Below are 25485 nucleotides of genomic sequence, written 5' to 3'. Positions count from 1 at the left end.
TGCCGAATACGAATATATTCATTGCATACTGCTCTCATGGCGCAGTAAAGTCCTCTCTCAAACAAGTTGGGGTGGTTCTTTGATCTTCCTAGTAGGGGAAGACTCAAAGGTCACCCCGCAATCTCAAAGGTCAGGTTGCAGTCGAGGCTGTGTTTATTGCAAAGATAGCGTTAATGGGTAATCACAACACCCAGGATCAAAGTCGCCAAAACCAGCTTTGATTAATGTGTTCTTTCAAAATGATTGAATTGTTATTTTTATTTGCAGATGATTTGTTATACTTTTTATTTGTACTTTGTTTAATAATACAAAATACTTAGCGTAACAACATAACTGTATAATTTGAGTACTAATATTTTAAATATGTAATATAAAGTAAGTTTGATAAAAAAATATTCAAATTAAAAATAAGTTTTCGAAAATGTCATTTGATTTAGATACAAGATATTGCAAAGATAGCGTTAATGGGTAATTTCAACACCCAGGATCAACGTCGCCAAAACCAGCTTCGATTTATGTGTTTTTTTCAAAATGATTGAATTGTTATTTTTATTTGCAGATGATTTGTTATACTTTTTATTTGTAGTTTGTTTAATAATACAAAATACTTAGCGTAACAACATAACTGTATAGTTTGAGTATTAATATTTTGAATAAGTAATATAACGTAAGTTTGATAAAAAATAATCAAATTGAAAGCAAGTTTTCGAAAATGTCATTGATTTAGATACAAGATATTGCAAAGATATCGTTAATGGGTAATCACAACAACCAGGATCAAAGTCGTCATAACCGGCTTCGATTCATGTGCTCTTTCAAAATTATTGAATTGTTATTTTTATTTGCTGATGATTTGTTACAATTTTTATTTGTACTTTGTTTACTAATACAAATTACTTTGCGTAACAACATAACTGTATAATTTGAGTATTAATATTTTGAATATGTAATGTAACGTAAGATTGATAGAAAAATATTCAAATTAAAAATAAGTTTTCAAAAATGTCATTTAATTTAGATACAAGAGCAAATATTTTTATTTATTTTTTTGAAAGGTGGCTAAATCAAAAAAAATTGCAAAATTGCAACTACTTTTAATAAATAAATTGTGCAACTAAAAATTGATTCAATGACGTTTATATGCCGTAAAAGCTAATAAATGAATTTGAGCGGAGGGAAGAGAGGTATTTATATAATTGCGACAGTTTGGGGCAAGGAAGTGAGACGGGGTTACAGAAATTGTTAAATTAAATAAACAAAAATGCGCCATTATTTAAATAGATTATTTTAACTATCTACAATTACCTTAAAGATATCCTGGTACTGTCATCTGGTGTGTAAAATGAGAACTAAAATGTTTTCCGGACAAACGAAATGAATTAGTTTTATTCTCATTGGCGCGTAACTACTAAACACTCCAGCCCTTCAATATCACGGGAGCGAGAAATAGAGGGCGAAACTTCACCCCGTCATTTTCACGGGAGCGAGAAGGAAAGCTAACAAGAAACACATTAAGTTAAAAATTTAAACTAATTAATCCATTTTTAAAATTTTTTTTTTTCAAATGTTTCAGAGTACTTTCTTACGCATTTACGAAACATTTTTTTGTACAAGAAAGGCATTTTTTACACACTAAATAAAGATGAATCCAAATCGAACAATGATCACAATCCTGATAGTAACAAATAAGTACATCAAACTTAAGTAAGAGAAATCAAAATATGCTGTAGTTAACATCATTATTTTCACCTTTTGAGAAGTTTCTAATGATGATTGTTTCAAAGTTTCATACGCTATGTTTGAATTAATAAATTTAGTTATTTATTTTTTTAAATAAGAAATGTAAGCTATACATAGATGAACAGTTTTATTTCAAATAAAATTAAAAATGCATTTTTCAGAAGATGGTCATAACTCGAAATGCGTGTTTTAGAAAATTATCACAACTCAAAATTCGCGCTTAAGAAAATGAACATAGATTCATTATGCACGTTTTAAAAATATGAGTGTTTGTGAAAATGGGCATATCAAAAAATGCGTATTTGAAAAGATACTTCTTAAAAAATACTTAGAGTACTTATGTAAAGAAATGGACACAACTTGAAATGTCCGTTTTACGCATTTCAGATTCGAAACCCATACTTTAGCTGAATTTTACGTAATAAGGTTTTTTAATCAGTTATGTAGTGGCAAATATTTCAGGACGAGACGCTAAAAATACCATCATTACTTGCAATTTTTTTTTCTTCAAAATAAAATGCCAAAATATTTGTTTTTTTTAAAAACAGTCTTTGGTTTAAAATTCTGTAATTTATATATCACCATTTGAGGTTTTCTACATTCGTTTTAAATCAGTAACATAATGTTATGCTAAATAGGATGACCTTTCGATGAAATCGATGACCTTTTACTTTTTAAACATCTTTTAAGAAAGCAACAAAGAAAGTTACTGTAACAAACAATTGAACAACAATCGAAAATAAAAGAAGTGAGAAAAAAATTGGAGAAATAAGCAAATTTTTAATGAACAAAAAAATACACTTAAAAAAACTGTTTAATTGACGAAAAATTGGATTTTTCCAAAAAAATAAATAAATAAATAAAAATAGAGGACTAATTTACTTTTCCGCATACCTCTTCGTCTACACCCCCGGATATTTAACAAATTATGTAACTTTCCGAAATAGATCTTATGTGGAATTGACAAAAAAAATGGGACTTTTTTTTTTTGAGAATCCAGCTGTACGCAGTTTCCCCGCTTACCTTTTTCCACTAAAACCCTGGTAAACAATGTTATTTTCAAAACGGATCTTATTTAGAATTGACGAAAAAATGGTAACCTTTTTTAAAAATACCAGATTGGGTAAGTTGTGTCGCTATTCCCTCTCATAAACTCGTAAACAATGTTAGTTTTAAAAAACATATTTTGGTCGTGTGGCCGTTGATTTTGAATCTCTCCACTCTCGGTGGGAAAAGTTTTAAAAATCCTAGTCTACGCACTTTGATCCAGTGGATTCGGGGATCCTGCAGATGGAACGAAAATGTTAAGTTTTTGAGTGCTGTGAGCATTGCCTTGTTGAAAAAAGAGGAAGGAAATTTATGCTTAAAAAAGAGGACATATTTATTTTCAATTATTAAAATTATCACCTTTATGACAAAAAAAATCGCAATTTAATGATTTCAGATCGATTAAAGATATTTATGCCAAGAATATGCACTAATAGAGACAGAACGTATTAATTTTGCTGTATGATTGCTGGAGAATTAAGTTACCACTCTTAATCTGTCTGAAAAGAGAACGTGTTTATTAAATGGTAGTGGGTTAGAAACCATTATTTTATGAGTTTTGAATAAAAAAAAATTTATTACATAAGGGCATGAAAATTTAAATAATAAACTAATAGTTATAATTTAACGATGATCAAATTTATGATTCAATGAAATCTAAATTTAATAAAATTATTTGCATCGGACTTAGAAAAAATCTAGTTTAAATTCATTTTATTAGTATTTATTGAAAGTGTTTCTAGATAATTGAAAAGATTTATGCCAATTTATGATCCATAATTTGAAAAAAAAAAATTAAATTAAAAAAAAAAAAAACTATGCGTCACAGCGCAATTTTATAGCAGTCGTTGAACAGATGACGCAATTTTCGGTTTACGATTACAAATGTTCAACTCTCTAGCCTTGTAATTTTGAACCCAATCCGGAAGACAAGGGAACTTATGAATCAAGTATTGACCGAAATGTTCCTTTGCGGAGGACTTTTAAATGGAACTAACCCACACTTGCAAAGAAGACTACGAAAACATCCAGTGGTTAGTCTAACGGCAAAGGAACTCTAATCCATGAACCGTCTACCACTGAGGATATTTTACGACAATACAGTGGTTGGTGCGAGCCAGGTGTGCAATTCGCACTGATTAGTCATCGCTAGGATTCGAACCAGGTTCACCTCATTGGAGGGCTAACGCTCTATCCCCTGAGCCACCACATCTCTTTACAACACAATTTATTCAAATTCGGCCCTTGTGAATATATTTGCGAAAAAAAATTTTTTTCTTGTCTCTAGATCAAGAATCAGTAAATTAAATACGCAGCTGTGGTTTTAAATTAAATTCTCATTTTTCCAAATATAAAATATATGATCTAAAAAATTATTAATAATCAAATTTAAGTTTTATTTAAACCTAAGTATCATAAAAAATTTTAAGTTACTGGATATTCACTCAAATAATTATTTATTGTGAATTTATTTAAATCAGGTTCACGTGAAAAAGATATGCAAAGTTAATATAATTTTTGATATTTGAATAAAATCAAATCAAATGCCCCTAATTATTTTTATAACAAGATATAATAATGGTTAATAAGGTTTATTTCACTTAATGACTAATCATGAAAAAATGTGCTTTAATAATAGATATTTAAAGCAGGTTCTCCTGAATAGGAAATATAAAGTTATTTTAATTGTTTATATAAGAATAAAATCAAATCAAAAGTTCATAATTATTTCATATAATAAGTGATCATTAATTAATAACAGTAACGGTTAATAACGTAGGATGGTTAATAATTAGATAGTCACGCAAATAAATATTTATTGTAATAGAATTTAATTAAATCAGTTTCTCGTGAATAAGAAATGCTAAGTCAATGAAATTGCTTATTTTGGAACAAAATCAAATCAAATGCCTCTAATTATTTTTATAATAAGTAATCATAAATAATTAATAAGGTTTATTTCAATTATGAATAATCATGTAAAAAACGTGTATTAATAACAGATATTTAAAGTAGGTTTTCCTGAATAATAAATATTATTTAACTTATTTATATTAGAACAAAATCTAGTCAAAAACTCGTAATTATTATCTATTGTAATAAGTGATCAGAAATAATTAAGTTTATGGACTATCGCGAACGATGGATAACACGCGATAATCACGCAAATAAATATTTATTACAATAGAATTTATTTAAATCGGGATCTCGTGGAATAAGAAATGTTATGTTAATAAATTGTTTAGATTAGAACAAAATCAAATAAAATTTTATAAGAAATTACTTATGATCACTTATTATTAATAAGTGGTGATAAATAATTAGTAATATTTCTTTATTTTTAGTATTTCATAATTATTTAATATTTCTAATAATGATTTAATTATTCTAATATTCTTTTAATAATGAAATATTTTTAATATTTCGTAATTATTTCTTGTAATAAGTTATCTGAAAAAATTAATTAGGTTTACGGATAATCGCGTAGGATAGATAACAGTAGATAATTACGTAAATAAATATTTATTACAATAGAATTGATTTAAATCGGGATCTCGAGAATAAGAAATGTTAAGTAAATAAAACTGTTTAGATCAGAACAAAATCAAATTAAATGTTATAAGAAATTATTTATGATCACTTATTTTTAATAAGTGATCATAAATAATTAGTAAGATTTATTTCAACGAATGGATAATTACGCTAAAAATAAATATTACAAGAAAATTTATTCACAGCAGATTCGTCTGAAAATATATTTATAAATAACCACATCCATCATTTTGATCTCATCTTTAGATGAAGTGTCGGTAAAGTGACAGTAGAATTGAGATTTCAAATTAAACCCCATTTCCGGTGCGTTTTTCATCCCGATCTCAGCGTCGATTGCGGAAGTTGAAGATACGGTTCAAACCGTTCCGCACCTTCAGTTTGCCGTTATTCCAAACGTATTATCGCCAGGCGGAGGTGAAAGTCGCCAAAAGTGTTGTCAGCAGGGTTGCATTCGCCTTCGTGTGAGATCTGCTATTGGAGGAAAGAACATCAGATTTGGGTGGGCCACGCGAGTAGGTGGCCGCGGCAAAACATTTTTGGCGTTCGGAATATACAGCTCCTAGTGTGTGCGCTTTCTTATTTCTAAAACAGGCTTTCATCTAATCCGCGAACTTGACGAGTAATTTCGTGAATGATGTTTTTATTTTGATGACTTGCTACAATTCCGAACTTATTTGGCATGCGAGACCAGCCTCGCGTGTTTGTAATTCGAAGGATTAGTTTTGAAAACAAATATAGGAAGTTATTTAACCATAACAAAATGTAAGTTTTATTGCTGTTTTGTTTACTTTGTTCTCCTAAATTCTTGTTCTTTCTTTTTAGTTGGCAATTTTCTTTATCGAATTCCTTTATTGTAATTTTGTAATATATAATCACTGTACATATTTTTTAATATTATCTAGGTTCGATATGTATTTTGAATGGTTTTTAAAAATTAGTAATTTTTATTTTCTTAAGGTTAAGGTTAGTAATTGTATGTATACTTTCATAGTTAAAATTTTGTCTGTGTAACATTACAGAGACCCCAACTACGGATTCTCCGTAGATTCTTCTCCAGAAAACATTTTTCTAAGTGGTAGCAAGGGTAATGCATTTATATTTTAATAAATTGGAATTAAAAGAATTTTACCCTCTACTAAAAGCAGATAAGGTTAAATAGGCAAATGCTTAGGTTCTGTTTTCTTTTTCTATTTAAAAATAATTGTTTCAAAAAATTTTGCTTTAGTTTCTACCATTGAAAAATCGTAACTGCCTTTAAAAGATGGAGTCTCTGACATTATAAAGATTTCTTTGCAATTTAAATTTTTGTAGGTTCAAATAATTTTGTCTTTGCATGTTACAATTAAATTTTTTGTTTGTTTGAAAGTTAATTTAAATAACAATATAAAAACATCCGCGTTCTGATGTTTGTTCTTTACAAATTACAACTGAATTAATCTTCTGTAGATTCCAATAGTTTTTCTTTAAATTCCTCGCATGGAGTAAAATTTTATTTTTGTTCTTCATTTTTAATTATTAGTTACTATTTAATTTTTTTTAGACAAATTACTTAGTAATATTATACATCAATATAAAAAAAATGTGTACGTTATAACATTTTACATGTATTTTGAAAGAAAAATTATTTTTTTCTTGAAAACTGTAATTTTAATAAATATTCTAACACTATATTTAATATTTTCGCAGTTTAAATTTTGTATAGCTTTATAGATTGTATTTTCTATACAAATTGCAACTAGTTAAAGCTTGTGTAAGTTCGAATAATTTTGCCTTTACAAATTGCAACGAATTTGAATATGTGTTGTTTGGAATAATTTACCCTTTACAAATTACAATTAATTTACTTCAGAGTCGCAAAATTTCATTAATTACAATGACTTTTGATATCAATTACAAAGTGGATTTCGATACTCCGTAAAAAATTTTGAATGTGATTACTTTTAAATGAAATTGTTTTTTTTCTAAATTAGTTTTTTATATGATCTAGTTTTATTTATGTTTGAAAATTTATTTAAAATACCGAAAATGAACGCTGTATTTTCTTCAAGCGTCTTAGACTTTCTTTTCTATATGTTCGATGATAGTGTTTCATATTGTTATGGAAAACGAAAATTTTTAGCTGGTTAATGGGAAACATGTTTTGATTTTTTATTTCAATTACTAGAGAAAGTTTTAGACATCTATTCATTGTGTTTACTTATTAATCTTAAAACTTAAGTAAAGGGTTGCTTTCTAGGTTTGATGGACACAGGCCCATTAATGTATACATAATGCAATCGTTCATGGTGTTTAAGTAATTTTGTTTAGATAAACACGGAATCCACGACCCGCAGTTATCTTTCCTCCCATGTTTTTGAGCTTACATGTTTGTCTTCCGAAATGCTAATTTGTTGGGTCATGTTCACAATAATTAAATGAAAACTACTACATTTGTTACACATACCGGGTGTTTAGATAAGAAGCGATAAAATTAGAGCATTAATATTTAAGATTTGAATTTGTAAAGATGTTAAAATGTAGAGAACTATTTAAACCAACGTTGAACAGCCGATCCCAATTTTTGAGTTTACGACTGCTAATGCTCAACTCTGTAGTCTTGTAATTTTGAATCCAATTTTGAAGACAAGGGAACTCTTGGATCAATTATTGGGAGAAATTTGCCTTCGCGGAGGACTTTTTGATGGAACTAACCAGCATTTGCGTTACATGTAGAGGAAAACCTCGAAATTTCCCGTGGGATTTTCAGCGGCTGGGACTTCTAACCCATGATCCGTCTACTACTGAGGATTTTTTACGTCAGCAGTGTGGTCGGTGCGATCAGAGTGCGGAGTTCGTATCAACCAGCCATTGTTGGGATTCGAACTCTGTTCACTTCATTCAAAAGCAAAGGCTCTACTCCCTGAGCCACCTCCTCGTATAGAACTATTAAAAATATTTAATGTACGTTGCTTCTAATTTTACCCTAATTAGGCAATGGTAGTAATTAGGTAATTTAGTAGAAGGTTAATGTACTCCAAAACAAGAATAGTTTATTTTTCTTAATGAATTTTTATTATCGTATTTGAAATGATTTTCAAAGTGCGAAGGGGACTTATTTTTGATATTTCATTTGCACGGGATTTCTTTTTTTTAGTTCGAATATATAACAAGCTAGTTTTTCTTTTTAATTATAAAAACTCTAAATTATTTTGACTGGGATTTTGAAAATACCTGTAAATTGTACATTCTGTAGCGGTAGCGTCTTTTTTCCGACAAACAGCCGAAGTTTTCTTGCGATTTGTCATCATAATCTGTGCTTAGCCCTTTCGAACCGACTGTCACAAATACGTGCCAGCATAAAACCGTATCAATCAGGGTAAAAAGATAAAACTGGTAATCAAAGTATTTCTTTAGCAGTTTATTTGTGGGCGGAGTTATAATTGTTTGATTTATTTAATTCACCATTACTTTGTTCAAAATAAAGCAATTAAATTATGCTTCGAATTAACATTGATTATATATATGATTAAACTAACAATAATTAAAGTAAAAGCAAAGTAAGTCTGTCAAATTAGCAATGACTACGTTTAAGTTACCGTTTTTTATTTAATTACAACTTGATTCTGATTTTGTACGAATGCTTTTCTGAATCACCCGTCCCCAAGGGGTTAAATGTACACTCTTTATTTTTCAATAAAATAATACTATTTTTGTAACGGAAAAATTCAAATTTTCAGGTTCCCATTCCTTTGCTTTGGCATCGCCATTGCTTAAACATTATTTTTTTAAAGGTAGAACTCAATTATTTTCAGTTAGAATGATTCAAACTTTAGTTCTGATGCAGGGAGTATGTACAAATTTCTGATACCTTAGTTGTCCAAAATTTGTTAATATATATCCAGTACTGCTGTCATAATGTGCTGGTCATTCTTCAACGCAATGATTGCTATTTGCTATCGTTAGTTCCATCAATCTAGTAGGAAAAAATCGTCTTCAACGAAGGAATGTATCAGAAAGTTAGTAATAGGAGAAACCGAAAAAATCGATCCATAATGCTGCATCATTGTATATCATGTCTGTTCAGAATGTCAAATAGAATTTTCTTGCATTACTATGTCATAGGAGAAAAATAAGTTATTGCTTTATGTACAATGTTTAGTATGCTGAAGGCAATTTCTGGTTTTATATGTCATCACGTTCAATTCTTACGTTAAAAAATCAAAATGCATCTTTGAATGTTTCCAAATGTAATGTGCCAAAAATTCTACAAAAGATGAAATGAGTTTTTTATTGCGCAAATAGTACAATAATACGTACAATAACTATATCATTATAGTTAATAACAATTGTTAGGATTAATTATAGCTTTTAATAAGTATTAGTCGATTAAAAAAGCTATTCTCCGTAAAAAAAATGTTCGGAGCGCAAATTAAAACAGACCGCTCTGAATAACTTTTGATCTAATGATCGGATTTTCTCGTTCTAGGACTCAATCTTAATGGTTCAAGGGGCTGACCTCAAATATGATAATTAAATAATAAAACATATATCTTAAGTTATGAAATCGGATACAAAAACGTACTTTCTCTGAATAAATATACAATTTTTTTGACGGATTAGGATTTTTGGTCCCCAAAATATAGGGCGTAGTCGCAATCTGAGAAATATGGTCCCAATAGTTTGGTCAGAAGAATGCTCCAAAGTTTGGACTCTTTTATGTTAATTTTTCGTTTAGCGTATTTCGTTATATCTCAAGAACTTTTTAAGTGAATTTGAAAATGTTTACACAAAATTTTTAAAAATTCGTTTATCCAAAGATAATTCATGCTAAAAACTTTTAGTAATTATTTATAATTTATTATTTTATTTAAGAATGGTTAAAAAAAATTTGAATTGTGAGATGCTCAATTTTTGCATCATTTTAAAGGATGCAATACTACATGGCAAAACACCAAATTTGAGCAAAATTGGTCAAATAGTTCCTTAGAAATCAAATTTTAAGCATCTGACTTTTTTTGAATTCAATTTCTCACGAACTACTCGATCGATTTCTCTTCAATTTTGTATTTTGCCATGTAAAATTACATTCTTTAAAATGTTGCAAAATGTTTTCGGCCATTTCTAAATAATATAATAAAAAATATAATAGAAAATGTAATGAAAAATAATAAATATTTACTTAGTTATTGTTTACATATAATTATCTAAGAGTAAACTAATTTTATAATTGAGTGTAAATTTTTTTTCTCAATTCGCTTAAAAAGCTCACGAGATATAGCGAAATACGCAAAAAGTGTAAAATTAACGTTAAGGGGTCCAAACTTTGTAGCGCTCTCCTGACCAAACGATTGGAACCATATTTCCCAGATTGCGACCAGAAGTCCGAATTTGTCGAAAAATTACATACACAACAACTGCAACATTATGCACGTGATGAATTTAAAGAAATAAAATTGAAATAATTTGCTAAAACTTCGAAAAGAATAGTTTAAATTTTAAAAATCTAAAAAGAAAAATCTTAAATTACCTTGTATAAATTTTTTTTAGTAGAACAGAAAGCAAAGTGCAATTTTCCCTTTAAAATTGGCTAATAATTATTATTTATTTGTTAATATTATAATTCACTATAAAATTTATCTTTTTGCAATAATTTACTGAATTAACTTCTTTGATAATATGTAATTTATCTAGCTTTCTATTAGAATATGTTCGATACAAAATGAATTAATTTTTATATATTCGATAAAGAAGTTTCTTCTGTTAGTTCTTACACATCCTATTGACACAACTCCCCCTAGAAGCCCCCTAGAACTCCCCCTAACGCCCACTTTTTGAACCTAGGATTCAGACTATATCGAACGTATTGTTATTAGAAAATGAAGCATCAGCGTTTAATTTATCATCAGTGATTTAAAAGTATTAATAATGTTTGAATAAATAATAAAATAGAGCTTAAAAATTTTAATTCTAAGTATTATCAATATTTATTGCTTAAAAATCTGAAACATCATTTTCAAATCTCATATTTTTTTGTAGATGCTAGTTTTAAAACTGTTATTTAATGCAGAATAATATATATATATATATATTGTATGCCTAGAACTTTCCTACGTTATTGATCAAAACATTCAACGATCAATATAAAATTAAAAAAATTCTTAGCTTTATCCTAGTGCATAAACTTGATTAAATTTACATTCGAAGTCAAAATCTTCAATTATATGCTTTAAAAATAAAGCAAACAAATTCGCTCGATTGTGGATTTTTCGTTGCGGATAGATAAAGCCAAACGTAATCATTATACAAGATTTTAATTTTCGTGGAGCTTTGATCATAAAAAAAACTTAACGAAAGATATATTGCCAATTTTTTTCTTTGGTGAGAAATTTTCCACGACCATGTCGGAGAAGGCTTTGTTAAAAAAAAAAAGAGAAGAAAAAAAGTTTCAGGTTAGGAACCTTGAGTGAATTTTTATTGCCACTTGCGGCACACGCCCTCCAGAGCTAGCTTTTTTTTTCTTTTTCTTTTTTAGAGGGGTGAATTCTTTAATAACCTTAGGCAACGCTATTTTGCCTATGCCCTTGTAAGAACGTTATCCCTACCTCTATTGTTGAGAATTACCTTTTAATATGGAGATAAAAATCACCATTCCAACAAGTCCTTCATTTCTGGGGAAGTCTACAATCAGAATCCAAAGAATGTTAATCCCTGGAAAAGCTTAAGTGGCAGTTGAGCAATTGAAATTTGTTCAAAGGCGGCGTCTCCCCCAGAACCTGTAACAAGGCATCAAAAAGGAAGGAAGTATGGACAATAACATTAGGTAAATAAAACGGTTACACACAAAAGACTGACAGGGCGTGAGCTCAGATAGGTGGGTCCATTTAGCATATTATGGTACATCACTTTTGATGATTGTGTTGCCTAATTTATTTTCTTACCCTTTCCTGGTAGAGGTTCTAGCATTTATTTCCCGTTAAACTGCTGCCATAAAGTTGACGATTAAGCAAGCATTATCCCTGACATGGTGATTGAAACTATTTTAAACATGCTTTTGGAGATATTAAATGCATCCGGAGTATTGTTTTTGAACAGTTAACAATTATTGTGCTATTATACACTCAATAAAAACATTGAAATAGTTGTGAACAATAACGTCGTATTAGGATAGATTATTTTGTTTGTTTTCTGACTATTTATATGTGGCTTAGTTATTTTTTAAAATAAGCTCTGTTGTATCCAAATGTTTTTAATCTTTCAAATAGAAAGGAGTTTTAAGAAATGTATGGTGAATACTAAATTTGCTTGAGGGATTGTAATAAATACCTCTTTAAAATATTCAGTTTCCAAGTATTTATATGTGAATTAAGGTAAATTTTTAATTCTAGATCTGTAGATTCCGAACACTTCATTATTTGAATTAGATAAGTGATTTTTATTTTGTGCAGTGAGCAGCAAATATTACATTATTCGTGGAAGGTTCTCATTATATTAAATAAGATGCTAAATAACAGTAAATTAGGATAGATTATTTTGTTTATTTTCAGAAAATCTATCTATAAATAATTTAAATGAGTTTTACTTCGTGGTATGTAGTTTTCAAATGCTTTGTTTTTATTATGCCTTAGGAAATGTTTAAGATTAACAACGCGTTTTTACGCCGTGGTACAAAAATTAGATCAATTGTGAGAAATGACTAGAAATAAATTAGGCTGCAGTTTTTTGTTTATTTTTGAATTATTTATCTGTGCAGGCCCGCAAATTTCTAGTATTTTTGCGAAATTCGGTTATTTTGGAAAAGTTTTTTCCCCTTTTTTAAGAAATAAAAAAAAGAAAAAAGAAACACTACTATAGCTTATTGTGGAAAACTAAGCATTTTTATACACGCTTCCAAATTTGCACCACTATTTTAATTCCGCTTGTTCAGGAATTAAAATAGTGGTGCAAATACTCCTCTAATTAGGCCATATGCTTGCATACGAATAAATGAAATTTTTAATGCTAGATTTAGTTTCTAAATGTTTTCATATAACTCTGATAAAATATTTTATTGAAGTTTATAATAATTATATCAGAATGGTTTAACTATAAATGGGCTAGCATGCTTTAGATTTACAAAAAATAAAGCTGTAAAGATAATTGTAAACATTAAAAAAAAAGTTGCCCTAAGCTTACAAAAAACATCAAAAAATAAATGTTCAGAAGAAATAAAAAAAGCAGAAAAAAATCTTTTAAGCTCCTCATTATATTAAATAATATAATTGCTTTAATTAGGAAAAACAAATAATATTAATCTAAGAAAACTGTGAATATCTTGAATTATTTAGGTTAATGGCGAACCGTTTTTTTATTGCTTTTTTTTTCTACTTTTAATGCTAAGTTTTTTTACGGTACCTTTACTATCGTTCGTTTATTCCTATTACTTTATACTTTGCGTTTCATTGCTATAACGAAGATTAGAAAGACGAATATTTTACTAAACTGTGATATCAGACTCTGTTTAATTCATTTAAATTATGAGAATTTAGTATTCAAATTGGAAATTTTGTGAGTTATTGCACTGAAAGAAAAATTATTTTAATACACGTGATAGAAAACGAAGAAAGGGAGCTTAAACAAGAAATTTTTCAATTTTTTAATCTTAAATTTATATTTAAAAAAAATTTCAATATTTTAATTTATAGTAAAAAATATTCATTGTGCGCATTTACTCCGAAAAATTAAAAAAAAAAAAAATGCTCTATTTAAACGTCCCGCAGTGGACTGATCGTTAAGACACGGTTCCAAGCATCAAGAATCAAGCATCAAGCATCACTGGCTGCGGTCAGTGTGCGGGTGGGTGACCACTTGGATCAGTCTGCGTAGGGACCGAATGTGTGCGGTATTGGTCCTCGTTAAACTGTGCTACCGTGAAGTGCTCGACTTCGCGTGCAGGTCGTCAGGCTACCGATGCGGGGGTGCCATCCTCTCCGCAGAGGATCAAAATTGTGATCATGTCTTCGGATCATCCTCAGGGGTGTTTCCCAGACCGTCGCCAATAGCCCATTGTGCAGCTTTAATGCGAAGTAAATGAACAACAACAATAGCACTATTTAGTCTGTAAAAATCAAGATATTTTCGTGGAATTTTTCTTCACTGATTTAAAATGTTTCATCAGTTGTAGAATAATTGGAGTTTCTCGAAAGGTCTTTAGGTACATAAAAAATGCTTTGGAGAAGAAATTTTTTTTTCTTCATAAATTAGTTGTCTACAACTTTTCATGACTTAAAATTTGCCTATCTTTCACACTGTGCTTAAAATGAAAATAGCGCCAAATATCAATATAAGGAAAAGCCACTGTTTTGTGAAAATAAATAGAGCTTCTGATGTAATCTTTTAATATTGTATAAGTAAATACAGATATATAGAAGATAAAATATTTTCATAAATTATAAGAAATGACAGACCATGTGTCTTTTCAATTATTTATTTACAGACACAAACATGAAATAAGAAAGATAGATATGGAGGAAAATTCCCGCTCGCGAAACTTAACCGTTCTCTTCAATATATAATCTTCTTCTAACGATATCACGTGATCGCAAGTTGGTTCGGCATGCGCAGTGAGTCTGAACAAATACCTAAAAATCTATTCCAATGCTGCGTTGTCTATGCTCATGCCAAATTGGCGATTTTTTAATTGGCGATTCACACTAAAGCTCAGTTAAATCTTTCCAGCAAGATAGAACATATAATTTAAAAGTATAGCTTTGCTTAAATAGTGTCTTTATTTTTCTTGGCAAAGAAGCTTCTAAAAATTCCCACTTAAAAATATTATTAGATTTTTTTGGCGGTATTTATAATGCTCTGTTACTGGATTGCGCCAGACGCAATGCTGGCATAAAATATCCATAGTGGTGGACCTTAGTCTAGGTGTCCACTGCCGCTAGGTTTATTGTATGAGTTTTTCGAGATTTTTCTCTTGAACTAGCAGAGTACGTTAAAAAGTGCGAGTTCTGATATTAGACTTGGAAGTATGGTCTTCCAAGTTTTCACGTACTATCCTTTATGTTCAACTACGTAATGTTTTGATCGTAATTGGAATACACACATTGGAGTACGCCATGTTTTGATGTTGTTGTTAATTTACGTCGCACTAGAGCTACACAATGGGCTATTGGCGACGGTCTGGGAAACATCCCGGAGGATGATCCGAAGACATGCCATCACAATTTTGATCCTCTGCGGAGGGGATGGCACCCCCGCTTCGGTAGCCCGACGACCTGCGCGCGAAGTCGAGCACTTTACGGTAGCACAGTTTAACGAAGATGAATACCGCACACCCTCGGTCCCTACGTAGACTGATCCAAGTGGTCACCCACCCGCACACTGACCGCAGTCAGTGATGCTTGACTTCGGTGATCTGCTGGGAACCGTGTCTTAACGATCAGTCCACTGCGGGACACGCCATGTTTGAAGTAGCTGAGAATATTGAAAAATCGTGTCGCAAACATACGCAGTTAGTTGATTACCATTCATTGGTACTATTTATTATGAATGAAGTGCGTATTATATAGATCAGAACATTGTCACATGGTGTAATAAAAGATTTATGTTTGCATTACTTGTAGATTGTAGACAAACTAACAGTGAAAGTTATGCGGTCGGTTTATTTGTTTATTATTTCAACCCTATGTATATGTTTGTCTTAAATTTAAAAATATTTTACTTCATTTGAAACAGTTCGTCTTTATAGCAAAGTAGTTCATCTTTTCATACCGATGTTTTTTTTTTCTTCTATTTTAATAAATTTGTTTGGCTTAATTGTATATTCAAGTCCGAGAAATATTTCTCATTCGTATTTAGTCAAATATCGATGAGTGTTTATAAATTCTGATATCAGATTTTAAATTTCGTTTTCTTATAAAATAAAATAATAGAATTTTAAGGTTAATTTTCATGTTTATTTGAAATCTTGGAATTTGTTCTTTCAGCTGTGACGATCAAAACAATAGTTTAAAAAAGTTTTCACGCTTCGTTTCTTTAGTAGTTAAGTGAGAGAAAAGCTTTATTATTTTTCAAGTTTTTTCCACCTGACGAGTTTCATTTTCAAAAGTTTTCTGGAAACTTTCTTATTTTTTTGTTAGATTTCTTCAGATTTAAGTCTATTAGTAGTTTCATTTTATTTATTTTATTTTTTTAAAAAATAGACAACGTAAGTAAAAATAGAATACTGGTTCTAGTGTAATTTCTATAAATGTAATTTTTAACCTGCTTTTTTTCGTCATTAGCCCATTAACCACCAAAACTCTTTCTTTAGTAGATTTTTGAAAAAAACTGCTAACTCAATTGTTAATTTTTTAAATTTGTTTCGGAGAATCAAATATATTTGTGTTCTTAATATATTATAAGTAGTTATATTTTGATTTGAAGTTTTGCAGTTGCAATATTTTTAAAGCTTAAGCGTTAGACACATTAGACATTATTTTATAATTATTCTGAATTTGTCAGAAATAAGAAACATGCAAAATAATAATTATACGTTAATTCTCCATCACTTTAATGTTTTTATTATTTGGCACATTTTACAAAGTACTTTTTACATCTCTTGAAAGTGTTGCGCCGACGCAACGTAGGTGGAAAAGGGAAAAATGCGTTTAACGGTTTGAGATATGAATAATAATTTTTTTTGACAGTGTGATTTAAATTAAAACAATGCACGCATTTCGACTCTTAAATCCATCTCTGAACTGGAATATGAGTAATCGTGGAAAGATATAGAGCCATCAATTTTCATATAGACCAACTACTCAAAAAATATTTTCTATATCCATGAAATATTTTCTTCGATGAAAAAAGTCAAATTAGGAACAATTAACAAAAACATGCAAATTTCGATTTCGAACAGAAAATAGTGACCAAATTTTTTTTTCCCGTCAATTCTTCAACGACAGTTTTTCTTTCTTTTTTAAAAAAAAAAAAAAAACTTGAAGATTTCTTTTTTAATCTACACTTCCCCCACTTTGAAAATTTTTGATTAAAATAAAATTCGTTTTTAAATCGATGAAGACCGCCAATAGACTCGGTGGAGGACTTTGACATTGTAAACAAGGGTAACTGGAAGAGACTTTTTAAGACCAGATGGGGAAATCTATTTATGACAGCCATGACCTGTAACTGGCTGTAGTGCGTTGAAAGAAGAAAATTTGTTTTAGATTGCTTATGCTGATTTGTTACTTCACATTTTCTTGTTGTCATTTAAACACCTGTTTGCTAATTATTGGGTATCAAGAGCCGCGATGACAAGAGATAGAAGCGTTAGCCTTTCAATGAGGCAAACCGGGTTCGAATCCCAGTCGATACGAGTTCCGCATCTGGCTTGCACCGGCAACAGTGCTGACGTGAAATATCCTCAGTGGTAGACGGATCATGGGTTAGTGTCCCCTTGCCGTCAGGCTAACCGTGGGAGGTTCGGTCTTCTCCATGTAACGCAAAATGCGGGTTAGCTCCATCAAAAAGTCCTCCACGAAGGCAAAATTTCTCCCAATACTCGATCCAGGAGTTCCCTTGTCTTATAGATTGGGTTCAAAATTACAAGGCTACGGAGTTGAACATTAGTAGTCGTAAACCCAAAAAATTGGGTCGGCTGTTCAACGACGGTTATAAAATAAAAATTATTGAGTATCAATATAATATTTAAGATTTCTATTCTTGGATCAAAAAAAAAAAAAAAAAAAGTCGACCAATACTTTCCCATTAACGTGTAGAAAGACAGATGTAAACGTACTAAGTTTTGTCTTCGGCAGAAGCTTCTTCCTTTATTCGTCCGAAATGAATATTCTGCGTTCAGCAGTATAGGCTAAATACCAAATATTTGTATGTTGCATCTCTAATTTAGTAGCAGCAATTGCTGTTTATTTTGAAAGTTTTATTTTTTTAATTATAATTTTACAGTGTTGAGCATAATCTTGTATCTCTTTACAATTTTTAAACTCCTTGAAAACGTTTTTTGCAATAACAGGACCCTATTTGCACGAATTCACAAAAGCAGGATTCTGGTTGAAAGAATTATACTTAACGTTTATTTTATATTCACAAATTACGAGTAATTTTTTCACAATTTTACAGAAACGAACTTTTCACAAAATGTCTGGACAGACCCCTGCTTGCGTAATTTTTGACAAAACGGTAGAAACTTTTTGTGAATAAATGCTTAAGTCTTGTAGATTTAAATGAAAACTCTTAGTGTAAATTATATATATCATCAAAACAAAATTATAAAAACGTGTAAAAATTTTGTCTTTAAAATACAAATATTTTTTAAGTTTTTTTTTTCTCCCCTTGAAAGGAATATTAACATAAGAGCATACCATTAACAATCGTGGAGCACACGGGCGTTGTATTCAAAACCCATGGGAAAACTGACCAACCGTATCGACTGAATCTTTTCTCATAAATAATCCTTTTGTTGTTCTCATTTTTCTTTATTTTTCCAATAAAATATTAAAATACGAACTCAAAATTACTGAGAATTTGAATATATATTTTTTTCTGATTCCCCTCTGTTCTGAAATAATCATTACCTTTTCTTAAATTTTAATTTTTGAGTTTTTTCTCTTAAAGTAATAAAATTCTACTTTCTTTGCGCTTTTAGTTCGAAATTCTTTCTTCGTTCCGAGTGCAGGCTTGAAAAGAAATTTTTTAAGCGAAACGTCAAGATGGTTTTAGCTTCGCCGCTGTGAATTCTTGAGAGACTTTTCAGAAAATTCTTTTTTCTTTACGTTTTCAAAAACTGAAATGTTTTTCTTATTGAATTATTGTTGAAACAGAAAAAAAAAAGTATTGCTAAGAAGAAAAAAAATTCCACTTGTAGCCGACGAAATAATAGAGCATTGTAATTAATAATAGGTTTGAATGGTCACTTTCGTTTGAATCCTGCGAGAAATAATTTATATCTGAAAGTTAATTTGAAGTTAGATATACGAATGCAATTTTTTTTGTTAACTGCTGTATTGGAAACATGATTTTATGTTTTTAAATCGGAAAAAAAACTTGTATTTCTCCCTTGAATGATGAAAATAATACTTTGAAATAAAACGTTTATTGTGAGACTATTAAAATCAACAAAAATAAAAACTTGAAAAATAAATTGTCTGATAAAGATTCAGTTGTATCTGTAGTTTTGCGTTTTTACTTAAATTTAGAAGGAAAATTTTATTTATAGCAAATCAAGATTTTAATTTCGTTGATATTAGCTTTCGGGACTTTTCAGATAATTTTTTTCTTTTGAACTGAAATATTTTTCCGATTTAATTTATTGTAGAAACAAAAGAGCATTTAAAAAAATTGCAAATGACGAAATAGAATCCTGTGAGCAATAATTTTTTTTAAATAAGAAAAGTCAATGAACTAATATTCATGAATGTCTCTCCTATACGAATGATTTTAATTTCTGAAATATGAACATAGGACTTTAATTTCTCTCGTAAAGTATAGAAATTATCAATTGCTTTGAAATACATGCTTTTTATGAAACAATTATGATTCCAAACAAGTAAAATTGAAAAATGAAGTGACTAATATTTATTAAGTTGATGGCTTCTGTATTTTTTTTTTTTTTTTTTTTTTTGCCATTATTAAAAAAAGTCAAACTGGAAGTTTTTTAATCGAAACGTCAAGATGCTTTTAGTTTCGGTGTTATGAATTTTTGAGATTTTTCATTTTAATTTAACTATCAATGCGTAATATTAATCATAATCACATTATACAATGCCGATTTCAAAAACGTACCGGAAATAAAAAATTTTGATAATATAATAGTTTGCTTTTCGCCATATACTTTTTATTTTTAGTTCAGTTCATCAAAGTAGCTGGCTTTAAAAAATTTAAATAGCTTTGTGGCTTTATGTGTCTATCTATCAACAAATGTTTTGCCCAAATTATCTCTATTTTACTAATAATTGGAATTCCAAACAACTTTGCAAGCGGTTATGCCTAAAGAAATCTTTTATTCCAAATAGGAATGCGTCCCGCAGTGGACTGATCATTAAGACACGGTTCCCAGCAGATCACCGAAATCAAGCATCACTGGCTGCGGTCAGTGTACAAGTGGGTGACCACTTGGATTAGTCTGCATAGGGACCGAGGGTGTGCGGTATTGGTCCTCGTTAAACTGTTCTACCGTAAAGTGCTCGACTTCGCGTGCAGGTCTTTGGGCTACCGAAGCGGGGGTGCCATCCCCTCTGCAGAGGATCAAAATTGTGATGGCATGTCTTCGGATCATCCTCAGGGATGCTTCCCAGACCGTGGCCAATAGCCCATTGTGCAGCTCTAGTGCGACGTAAATTAACTACAACTACAACCAAATAGGAATGCTCAAAATTGCATTAGAAATTGTAAACCATGAATACAGAAAAATAGCCATTAAAGATCTGGTAATTATTTCCATTCTTTTGAGAGAGACAAATACAGAAAATCTTAAATGCTCTTGTTTTGTTTTTTAAAAAATATATCAAGTGATTATTTTTTGAAACAATCTTAATGTCATACGTGACTTAACGTAAGATTTCTCTTAGTTTGATGTGATTGTTTAGCTTAGGATTAGACTTAGCGAAGCTTAAATCTCCAAAAAGTTGAAAAGTAAACTCCCCCCCCTCTTTCTCTGGAATCTTCAATCTTAAGACATTTCTAATCATGGGTCTGAATCCCCAATTATCTCCAGTCTTTCTTTCTCTTTGCTGTTGTGTATTTCAACTTAGAATTTGTGAATTTCTTTTTTAGCGAGCATGCATTCTTAAAAAGTATGGTGTGAGAGTTTTGATAATCGACTGTTTTACCCTTTTGTTTTTTTGGTGCAGATCATTGCAGTGACTGTATTTAAAAAATTATCTAATGTTGTGGCTGTATGTGCCAATCTATCAATCAACATTTTGCTTAAATTATCTTTATTTTACTAATAATTGGAAAACCAGACAGATTTGAGGATTATTTGCAATTTGAAGCAACTATGGCAAAATTCTTTTGTTCAAAATAAGAACACACAAAATCACTAAGTTTTGCATTTTTAAGCAATTGACAGTAAGTGTTAAATCCATGAATACAAATAAATAGTGGTTAAATGTATAATTATTTCCGTTATTTGAGAAAGTCAAATACAGAAAATATTAAAAGCATTTGTTTTCCTTTTCCAAGAAATATTGTATCGAGTGATTATTTTTTGAAATAGTCTAAATGTCATATGTGACTTAAGGTAAGATTTCTTTTATTTGGATGTGATTGCTTAGCTTAGGATTAGACTTGGCGACGCTTAGGTCTCCAAAAAGTCGTAAAGTCAACTGTTTTTTTCTTATTCCCCTTAGTTTCTCTGGAGTCCTTAATCTCTAAGACATTCCTAATCACGGGTCGGAATCCCCAATTATCTTCAGTCTTTTTCTTTCTCTCCTTTGTTATTGTGTATTTCAGCTTAGAATTTGTGAATTTCTTTTTTAGATAGCATGCATTCTTAAACAGTATGGGGACTTTTACGTGGGGTCTTAGAGTATTGAATTCATCAGCAGAAATCTGTTAGAAGATGGGTGCTGGGACTTTTCTTTTTTTTCTTCACTCAGAATGTGTATTTTGCTTGGGGAGACATCGATCTTGGGGATTTTTTTTTCGTCCCCTTCTTCCAGCCTTTGTTTGTTTTTGGCGTCTAAGGTATAGGTTATCTTTTATCTTCCTGTCTCCTCGCCTTGCGATTGATTTTGCGCTTTATTTTCTGCAGTTCATCGCCAATATTTTTTTTTATTATAAAAATATTCTTGAACTTTATATTATCAATGTAATCTTGGATTGATTCTTCCCAGGGGAGTTAAGACTTTTTTTTTCTTTCACGATAAAATATATTGTTTGGATTCTATATACTAGTCTTGAGGAAGCTTGAAGAAAGGTGTTCAGTATAAAGTTCTGTATGCAGTATATATATATATATATATATATATATATATATATACCGCACATTATATTTTTATATATATATATATATATATATATATATATATATATATATATATATATATATATATAAAAATATAATGTGTGTGTGTGTTTTTCATGAAAAATAATATTTATAGTAATGTAATTTAGGTTTATTATTTATCAAAAGGCTTTAAAATGTGCGGCAATGAACAAAACTAGTATATTATTTCATTATAAAATATATTAATACAACATTTCACTACCTGTCAGATAAAATTATCATTTGGATGCATCCAAATTCTATCTATATGGGATTTCCTTCACGATCTAAAAAAAAAATATTACTCGAAGGCTAGTTTGTTCCGATTCTTGATCCAGGAGTACTCTGGTTTTGTGGATTAGGTTCAAAATCATAAGGCTATGAAGTTGAACTTTGATAGTCGCAAACTTAGAAATTGGGTTGGCTTCTTAACGCCAGTTATATGATATGAAATAAAATATTTAATTGGCAATGAGAAAGAAGATTTCGTTTTATTAGTCAGTTATTTAATGTCAAATACATGCATTATAATAATTAATTCATGACTTTTTGAAATTAGCATATATTGAAAACTAGCTACTATTCGAAACATGTATTGAAAACACAAAATGCTTGGAACAGTTTAGGAGTAGATTACGTATTCATAGTATTTGGATTGTGTACCATAGTATAATGTCTTAATACGCCTCCGACGAAATCAATCTGCGAAAAAGTATTACGTTCTCAGCAATCTCTTCAACTTTGAGCAGTTAAAAGATTAATGATTCCATGTTCTAAAATTATGTTTTAAAGATTCTAGGAATATACCCGCTGTCGTTCCAACATTATTTTTTAGAATATTTTCTAAAAAATTATGTGAAATGATTCTTTTCTCCAAAATTGTATTTTTATTTTAAGACGAAAAAAAAGTTACACAACTATGTTTTTTAAAAAATATTTTCGATAATATGTAACCTAAGGTTTCTCAAATGTTAAGGGAGTACAAAATGTTTTGCATTCCTGTAAAGTTTCTTAAACTGATTTGAGCTGGCTTTAAAACTGAAAGGCTTGAATTTGTTGCATTGATTTCGAAAAAGCTTCCAAAGGTAATTTCATTTTCAAAGAATAATTTTAGAGATTTTGTTTCGCCTTCGCTCTCAAAAGATATAAATTGAATTTTGCGTTATTTCAGAGAGAAATATAATTCGATTAATTAATCAGATTTAAAACACTTTTAACTTAAATGCGAGATTTTGATGTAAGAAAGTTATTTATCCTTATCATATTGCGATTCGTTTTTGAAGAATTAATTTGATAGCTTTTGAAAGATCAGTCGAGTATATATTAGTTTTGAAATTAGATTTATTGCATCTAGATCAAAACGCAGTATTAATGTATTTTCTGGATCCAGTCAGATTAGTTTTAAAAATGGTTAAGCATTGCAAAGAAAATTTCATTTGTCAATACATTTTTGAAAAGAAAGTCAACAACTTTTAATAAAATTTTAAATTGAATCTTGAAGGAATTGAAGATTTTTTTTCCTTTACTCGAAGGGAAAAAATAATTAAAATTCGGGCAAATAAATAGTATTTTCCCACAAACAATTAAATTCACACGAAATCTTGGTAAACCTCAAAGCTGCTAGCTAGCTAGCTAGCTAGCAAGTCCCATGGCTGTTATAAGCATTTGAATCGGCAGGATAACTATAATTGGTAGAAAAATTACTTAAACTTATTCCCTCTAAAATTGGTATTTTATTTATTTTTTGCGTGATATCAACGAAAATTAAAAAATAACAACAAATATAAAAAAGAATAAAACATTAAAAAGTACCAAAGGCTGATAATTTGGTTCTTCTAGTATATGTATGATTTGTAAAATGATATACTTGGCGTGAATCATAGTTTTTTAAGTAAATCTGGCACTGGTTTGTGTGATGTCTTACGAGTTTGGCGAAGTTCGGCCCAGTATAATCAATCCTCTGATTACCATGACCCTGATCGCCCAGTAATTTGTTGCAAATGTAAAAACAAAATGCATATGTTCGAGGGATTTACTACACACTTTAAAAAATGGATACTAAAATTTCACGAAACTTTTCTTCGTTTTACACGAAGCAGTTTCCTTACAGGTGAACATTTCGCCAAAGTGACGTAATAACTATCGCCAATTCATCGATGAAACTAATTTCGTCAAAAGTAATGAAATATTTCCTCCTTCTAGTTTCCATTGTAGTTTCGTCATTCTAGTTAACAATCTCCCACAATGCACTGCGATGAGCTTCCAAGTTGAGGAAACATTTTCGTCATATATTTGAGAGTTCGCGTTTCGCCACAAATCACTCGATTTCGTGACGAAACGATACTCAAAATTAACGAAATACAGCTAAAGGATTGCTGAAATGAAAGTGGAAAGTGAGAGTTTTATTTCTGAGAATGCATTGTTGCTTTATCTGTCTAAAGTTATTTTAACTAGTTTTTTTTATTCTCTACCATGAATTGTTTTTCTTGCTAGACCGTTAATTAAACATTCCGCTTTAATTTTTTCTCGTTAAAATTATTTTTTATTACAATTGCAAAAATAATTATAAAGCTTTAAATTGTTTACCCCATTCTTTTTCTATTTTTTAAACGATTTTGGTTTAAGCTGAATCACCGAAAGTATTTCTAATGGCCTTAAATATCGTTTTATTTATTTATTTTTAACTAATGTTTTGAAAAGAAGTTGAAATAATTACAGAAAGTTTAGTTGGACTCCATTTATTTCTTCTTTCAGTTAAGTAAACGAGGTTTATCTAAAATGAATCTGAAAATTACGTATTTCTTATTGCCTTTCAATATCGTTAGATTTTTCTGCCTGTTTTTTTTCTTTTATTGATGCTAAAATTATATGGAAAGAAAGAAAAGATAATTATGAAGTTTCGAAGCTGATACCCCATTCTTTCCTTAACTTTTAAACGAAATAGCTGAAGTTTGAATCGAAAAAGTACTATTTCTTATTGCCTTACAATGTCGTTAACCACATTAACCATAGAAACTTCCGATATTTTTACTTTTTTATCGAAAAACCGTTCAGTCAATTGAAGGGGCGGATTTATAGGTTAGCGCAGATGGAGATGGTGGGTGTTTTGGGGGGACCCCTGCTTTCAAATGAACCCCAATAGGTTTCGGATTTTTTTATTTTCTATTGTTCGCGTTTACTTTTGAAAACAGTTG

The 25485-nt window shown here is 29.9% G+C and overlaps 1 protein-coding gene across 4 annotated transcripts in view; it reads left to right on the top strand.

Moving 5' to 3' along the window:
* The first annotated feature begins 5799 nt into the window (after positions 1–5799).
* LOC107436212 (leucine-rich repeat, immunoglobulin-like domain and transmembrane domain-containing protein 2) overlaps positions 5800–25485 on the top strand; it is a 236813-nt gene continuing 217127 nt past the window's right edge. For 2 of the 4 annotated variants that reach the window (XM_043046960.3, XM_043046959.3), the window contains exon 1: positions 5832–6102. The gene's annotated coding sequence lies outside the window, so the exon portion shown is untranslated. Of the gene's footprint in view, positions 6103–25485 lie in introns of all 4 variants that reach the window. The other 2 variants (XM_016047845.5, XM_016047826.5) reach the window with 2 other exon arrangements.

The sequence above is a fragment of the Parasteatoda tepidariorum genome, chromosome 12 (genome assembly GCF_982258835.1).
Source record: "Parasteatoda tepidariorum strain Cologne lab strain chromosome 12, Ptep-v5.0, whole genome shotgun sequence".
In the NCBI taxonomy this organism is placed as follows: domain Eukaryota; kingdom Metazoa; phylum Arthropoda; class Arachnida; order Araneae; family Theridiidae; genus Parasteatoda; species Parasteatoda tepidariorum.
Note: the sequence above shows the minus strand (reverse complement) of the source record. Positions and strands in the feature narration are given on the sequence as shown.